Source organism: Poecile atricapillus, chromosome 1 (assembly GCF_030490865.1).
Source record: "Poecile atricapillus isolate bPoeAtr1 chromosome 1, bPoeAtr1.hap1, whole genome shotgun sequence".
In the NCBI taxonomy this organism is placed as follows: domain Eukaryota; kingdom Metazoa; phylum Chordata; class Aves; order Passeriformes; family Paridae; genus Poecile; species Poecile atricapillus.
In genome coordinates this window covers 65,084,707-65,092,541 of record NC_081249.1, presented here as the reverse complement: position 1 = coordinate 65,092,541, position 7,835 = coordinate 65,084,707, and positions in this window count along the sequence as shown.

Below are 7,835 nucleotides of genomic sequence, written 5' to 3'. Positions count from 1 at the left end.
TATCAAAGAGCACAGCAGCAGCCTTTGGAGTTACTGGATTCAGTCAAGGATAATTCTGAGGTAAATGGAAGGAAAGAGGAAAAAGAGCTGAAGCTGAGAGACCATTTGAGCTGTAAATATTTTATTTATTTGCCCTCATTTTCTTTAATAAATTCATGATTGACCTGTACACAAAGGTGTTCTCTGGGACTAAGGGCAGCTGTTCCAGAAGGATCACACAGGGCTGGCCACAACACTTTTGCAATGATTAGGGGAAAAAATAAGTTATCTGCCTTTGATTACATGGGCATGTGGCAACACCAGCAGAGTTTTCTTCTCATGCAAAAGTAACATTCATCTTGGCATTTACATATTTGTGAATGTTTGACTTTGCAGATTTATTCATCTATTAATCTAGCAGGAGGAGTAAAGGGAGGGAATGTTAATGGAAAATCTTGGGGTTTTTTAAAAGAAGAAACTGACCCACTCAGAAAATCCATTATGTAGCATTATAGTGACCCACAAGGTTCATTGTGAGAATTTTGCTCTTTGGATCCCTTTTAGTTAATAGTGGCGCATTTGTCAACTTCTGCATAAATCAAGAACAAGAGACACATTTTGCCAGCAGTGTTTAAAGCTGACAATAGAGGAGGCTCAGCAATCCTGAATCACTTCCAGACTTCATTTACTAGAGACCCTTCTGACCATATCAGAATTTTTCTCCATTTCCTCCCTTGTTCAAACAGGAGGAAATCTCTGCTCTTTCCACATTGCCATTTTATTTTATCACCTTCAGGCGATACTCACTCACCTCTCAGTCCCTGCTGCTTTCTGCTTTAGTCACTTTAAAGCTTCTTTTTCAGCTAAGAAAAAAACAGAAACAATCTCTTCTGGTGTCTGGTGCCAAAGGGGCCATTAGCAGCCAGAGAATGATTTGCAAAGCAAGCCTGGCTCAACTGATGGCCTTCCACACAAATCCCTTCACCTCTTACCATCATGACTCCTACTGGACAGTGCAAGTTCAACACTTCCTCAGGCAAACTTCAGAAAAGTTCTCTCTCAATTCCCATCAGGGCCTTGAGGGCATCAAGAGGTCTGACTCGCTCTGTGCAGCCTCATGTGGCACCTGCATCCCTGAACCTGCTGCTGCAGGAGCTCCACAGCAGCATTGTTGGTGTGTCTGTCTCACGCCTTCTCTCATGGGTGCACCTTGTGCCTGTCTGCTGAATGGACCCGTCAGAAGTGTGTCTCATGTTAAATGAGATGCATGTAAATCACATTGCTCCAGGGTTAACACTTCTGAGTCATAACTAAAATGCAAAGAAGTTTACATTCAAATGTAAATTCAAAAACATTACCAATATGAAAAGATGTGGAAGTTACAAAAGATGAATATATTAATCTAAAATAATGAGCTTCTCAATCACTGAAGCTATATTTCCTGAGATTACTAACTGAAATATTTTAGAGTTTATAAAAAGGCTTGTAATGTCTACCAGTATCACTATTAAATGGCTTTCTGAAGGTCATCCCCTCTCCAAATGGAAAAACTCTGAAAGTCTATCTTGGTTCACTGCTGTTACTGTCACTGGATACTTATGTACATGCATGTGAAAACATCAATATATTTAGGGCTGGCTGCTGGGCGTGTGCATGTGAGAAAGAACAGAGCTCCACTCTACTGTAAAGGCACTGCTAAGGTTATCAGGCCTTCCACTTGTTCTTGTACTTATAAATAGACCATAAATTTTAGTTACTGTACATTCTTGACAATTTAGGAATTTCTGAGAAGAAAAGTCAGGAATAGCTGTGGGCAGGAACAGCCAAACCCTTTTGCTGATTTGGTATAAAGCACTAAACCATGATACTAATGCTCACTGTCAAATTACCTGTCAGAGTTAAGCTCTGTTATCTTTGCTTGGCCTGCACATAATGAAAACACAAGCTTTCAGCATTAATGACAAATTATAATAGCTGTACTCGTCCTTGCATTTAAAAACACAAACAGAAAATCCCACTCAAAACAGACACAATGTAATTTTTCATTGCAAGTGCTCCTTTTGAGACCTCTAATAGCAAAATAGACATCTTTAACTTAACACAAGAAAGTGTGGTAGAAACAACAAGAGTACGCAAACAGTCATTAATGATTCAAATTGTTATCTCATACTGCCTTATCTTCCCTAAGTTGCCTTGTCCATTCTTAGCCACTTCTGGGATTTTGGCCACACGTCTCTCTCCTTTCCTGCCCAATTTAAAGAACTTTCATTACTTCACAAACAAGAATAAGAGTACCCCAAGATGTTAATATCTGTGGTGCCCAACCCTGACTTTCCTTCATTCATCTGTCCTGCTGTTTATTCCTCCTCTTCCTCATGCAGACCTGAGGCCCTTGTTCCTTGAGAGCAGCAGGAAAAGGACATCCTCATCCCTACTGCATGGCTTCTTCTCACCTCACACTTGTTGCAGCTCTGAAGAGAGTGCTTTGTTCAGGCAATGCTCAGATCTGTTTTACAGTCCTTGCTTAGTAGCCTTCATAAGCCACATATACCTCCACTGATCATGCAACTGTGTGATTTATCAAGAGATCACAATCCAGCCAAATCTAAATGAGTGATTTCAATACTCTCCAGCTGTTTCTAATAAAGTGTCAGGCATCGTTAGTCATTTCTGGTATTACCAAATCATGGATTCTACTGAAATTACCCACAATAGTTCTTTTCTATTTCTCCGATTTTCATCAGGCCCAAGCAGTCTTGTCCTCAAAACGCAGGATGAACTCCATGTGATATCATTAGGACTGCTTTCCATGTGAGAAGGTCTCCTTTGCATCCTGGCATGAGCTCTAGTGTCTGAGATCAAGAAACATGCTTCAGCTGGAGCAAGGGTGGGATTTCCTGTGCTTCTCCCTTCTCTGCTTCTCTCAGTTGGCAATGTGTGCTGCTCTTATTTCACTGTGCTAGAGGCACAGCAGAGTAGCTGCAGCCCTTCATGGTGTTCGAGTGAAGGACAGACGGAAGGTTAAGACTGTGAGAGCAGCAAGTACTTGTGAGTCAGACACCAGGGAAAGAGAAAGAGCTGCAGGGTGAGGTGGCAACTGAGCTGCATTTTTGCTTTAACAGCAAAGAAGGATAGGATAGTGTTTCTTTGGTGTTTTTTAACAAAATGAGGTAGTAGGTGATGTTATTGACTCCTGAATCTGAGAGTAGAGAAGAAATGGAGTTGAGTCCCTGGCCCCAGCTTTGCTAATGACTGTTCACCACCCAAGAATTCCAGCCGGTGTGTGTTTAGGAGAGAGCTGCTAATAAATAACTGGACACAGGAACTGAGGATCTGAGACATATGAAGGGTGTATATGAAGCAGGCCCAAGAGCATTTTTTAAGATGCCTTTGTGGACTTCTCACCTCTGTGTTTCATAAGACTGTAGCTGCTCTCCCATAGGTCCTGTAACATATGTACTAGCACAGTTTGGTGTCTCAGGTTCTGTGTGGCATCTGAGAGTACTAGACACCTACGCCTAGGAATGTGAATACCTCTCAAGGTATCTAACCAAAAAATCTGGGGGAGAAAGGACATGGAGTGAAGACATGAAGACCTAAGTAGCTGAATTTCTCAGCATTATTACTTTATTATTACTTTATTTTTTTTAAAGCAAACTAGATTTTATATCAACATTTACTGAGAGTTTCAATACTACCAGCATGACATGCTACACATGTACTATAAACAGCTAACAGATAGATCACTCCCTGAGAGATTTCTGAGGGTGGTCTGATCAGCCCTGGGTATTACCAATTCTCTCTGCCTGACTGTCAGGGCAGAATTAATTTCTTTAAATAAAAATAGATCAAATTGGTGGAGTGGGGGATGTTTCTGTGTGTGTGTTTTTGGGTGGAAGGGAGTTTAATCAGTTCACTCTTGAGCCCTGTAGTCTACTGATCGTGCTGGCTCTGGCTTATGAGAATCTTCTAGGAATATCTATGGCCTTTTGGACACATATTGGGCACATTTCAGATGGTTTAAAGGAAATTCAGGCAGTACAGCCCTGGAAGGACTAAAGGACAAGTCTAGGAGCCCTCCAGCCAGAAAACAGGATGTCATTGTTTAGGGGGCCTGTAATGCATGAGTTTAGCATGAGTGCTAAGATAGGCATCTAGGAGCCTTAGATAGCACTTCTGGAATATTGCTTGAACCACATATTTGCACTGAATCTCAGCAAGATTAGGAAACCTTTGTTTACTCTTCTGTCTCTAGGGTTGTGTTTTCAGTGGGAGACACTAATACAGATAAATGTATTTAGAATTTGAAGAAAAAAAATAAGAAAACTCTGTTTGCTAATGAATATAACTCCATGTGTGTAGTGGGTCCTGTATCTCTACTGCTTATAAAAGTTATGTCTCATATAAAACAGGCTTCATTTCTTGTGCATTCTATTTAATTTTCATCTTTAATCCTATATTTTACCACCTGTTTATTTTTTCCTGTGCAAAAGCCCTTTTTTTTCATACAAGAGACCTGCCTAGAACCACCCAAGGAGTACACTTCTGAACAGAAACACAGATTCCTGTTACTCCTGTTTGGAAAGCAATGGAAGTAGTTATGAAATGCAGTAACTGGGAAAATGTACTGATACCAAGAAACTGCAAATAAATGAAGACAGAAAAAAAAAAAAAATTTAGCTAGTGGTAACTCAGAGGTATTCTCATTATTCCAATCAGGGCCCCTTGAGGACCGATGACAAAATACTTAAAATAGCAGGAAACTAGAACACTTTCAAGTATAGTGTTGCCATTTATGTAAAAAAAAAAAAAAAAAAAAAAAAAAAAGAATTGCATTCTCTTTAAACAAATCATAACAGAGCTACTAACACAAAGTGTTGGAGAGCAACATTGATCCTTCATGGAAACATAAAGCCAGAACATTACAGAAAAAGCCACTCCCAAAGCAGCACATTTTCCCTTAACACCCTTATTTTCAGATGGATTGACTGTTTTAAAAGGGAGTGATGGAAAAGAACATTATTTTTGTCATGGTTTTGCTTCTTTAAGATGGTATGGTAGAAATACATGTTTTGGCACAGGCAACCTTGTGAATTGCTGCAATCTCTCCTATGCCATGTCAAGTGGATCTGTTCCCATCAAAGAGTTTAACTGACACCTCAGCCTTTAGACTGTATCATTAAAGATCTCCTGGGATTTAGCTTGTCCTTCCTTGAGTGCACCATGTGTGCATGGTTGCTCCAAGGCAGAGCGAGAGGTTTTGATCTGCACTGTCTCTATTTATGATTGACTAGCAGAGATTGCAAGGCCTCCCGAGGCAAACTGCTTTGTTGGATTAGACAAATAGGTATTTGGTCTAGGTTGAGTTAATCCCACCCTAAGGCAGGAAGGTGGACTACTTGACCACCTGACATCCTTTTTAGTCCTATTTTTTCCTACAATTTTCTGATTCTTTCCTGATAAATAGGCTGTTGGGTTCTTCACAAGGTTAGGCACTGGAAAATATGAGGATGAAAGGCTGAATCTATGAATGTATATACAAGCTTAAACTTCATTTATTTCTATGGAAACTAAGATCCTAAAGACTGCTCTAGATCACAGACCAAGCCCAAAATTATCACTGCATCCTGAATAAAATAATAATAATATATATATATATATAAAAGGAGATGTCCTAACTTGCAAATGGATGCAGAAAACTCAATTATCTTAGATAAAGCTGGACCACAATCCTTCCCGAACAGCATTTGCAGGCTTTGACCTCTGAATATTGCAGCTTCATTTTCAGGTGTACATGATAATCTAGCCAGGAGAGTTATGTCTGGCAGCAAGCTACCCACATGATGATATTTCTACAGAATATATCAAAGGTGACAATCCATTGGGTTTCCTTAGCTGTTGTTTCAGAAACAGGGAAAGTTTCCTGATGGACTGATGTCAGACTGAATACCATTTTAACAATGAATTTAAGCATACTTTGGACTGCTGCCAGACCTTGGACCAGGTGCTCCCAAGGTCGCCTCACACCCAGAGTCACCTGGCATAGGAAGAGACCAACGTCATAGGTTCTAAGCTTCAATGCTTTGTAAATAAAATCCTTACCAAAGAAGCTATAGCATTAAAAAAAAAGGAATTTTTTCTACTAAAAAGATCTAATCCTTTAGAGAGATACATGTAAATGCTCCACCTAATATTTAAACTATTGAAGTTCTCTAAGTTAGAAACTGTATTTCAAGTGTTCAGAAAAGGTACAGTGCAATTTTACCACATATTTACAAAAAGCCCCCAAAAACCACTTTAAGTGCCCACAACTGTCTACCTTTGAGCATTTTATCCTGTGAAATATTCCTGCAAAATATTTTAGCTTCCACTTAATTCAAAGTATGTATAGACATAATATTCATATGTATACATGTCTTGGAAAAGTATTTATTACAAGATCTGTGTTGGTATAGTAAACTATCCTATTCCATATCAAATATAGCTTATAGGAGATTGTGCTGTTGTACTGAATAATAGACAAAAATACAGGTATGGTGTAGAATTTAATCATGAGTGCTGCAAAAAACCCCAAATTAGGAAAAACAACATGAAATGAACTTTGACAGTTACTGTCAAAAAATGTTTGCTTCTCTTTAGAAATGTACGCTTCGACTACTGTAATTTCAGGGCATTTCAGAATTTCTAATATATTGTCTTCTTCAATGATTAAGTGCTATTATTGCTATTTGTAGCATATAGGAGAAAATATTAATAACCACAGACATGTAAACCTTTGTCCTCTGATATAAGCAATGTTTTCAGGTTCCCTGTTGTATATTGCCCAGCACTGATAAAGGGTAATTGAGTCTCATCTCTCTAATGCTCCCATTTTCAGGATAGAAAGGATGCTCTTTTAGAAGTGTCTGTCTATTTTCATCCCTGTACTGCACCTGACCCACTCACCCAGGCTTTTCTTGTAGTAAATGGAGACAGAGATGCTTTCAGAGCATTATTCAACTTATTCTAAAGTAGATACCCAAGGTAGCTCAGATGAATTGCAAATTAAAGCAGCTTTTCTTTCCACTGATAACAAAAAGAAGCCTGGGGTGATGAGCACAGAAGAACCTTCACTGTAGGCATCTGCAGTCAGGTATAAAAAGAAGTTTCCATTCATCCAGATTCCCAGCTATCCTGGGGGAGTGCACTCACTTGAAGGGGATTGATGTTTTTTGTGAAGTATTCAGCAAGAAAAGCTCCAAAGAATATTTCTTCTTTCTTTCCTGCGTCTTCTCTAATTTTCAGGGCTGAGGTAAAGGAATGAAGTCTTCAGTCATTAGATGAGACAGTAACTGACCCTTCCTTTCTTTTCTCTGCTAGTCTAGCTTCACTGGGAAAGACAGATTCAAAAACCGTTTCATAGCTGTAAGTTCAGGTAATTGAGAGGAACATTTTAAGTCCTCTTTGATAGTCAAAAGTCTAAAATCAGCCTCTAGTATTTCTGGAGAAGGTGCTCTAATCACTAGTTTATTTGTACATACCAACTGCTTTACTTCTTCCTTGAAACAAACAGATGATAAAGACTGAAAATCTTCATGGCAAAACACTCACTATCTTACTCAGGAACTTTATATAAACCCAGTAACAACAGTGAAATCACAGTGGATGGTCTGTGATCACTAACACTTTATTTTGTAGAGAGATCTGTAGGGATTCAGTTGTTTGTGTACATGGTTTTGGGATTTTTTTTTTTCCAGCAGATATCATACACATATCCTTTTTTTTATTTTCTTTCAGACCATTTATTTTAGTTATTGCTTCTGTTGTTTTACAATATTCTGGACTGTCTGGTTTAAGATCTGAGAAAGAAACATTTC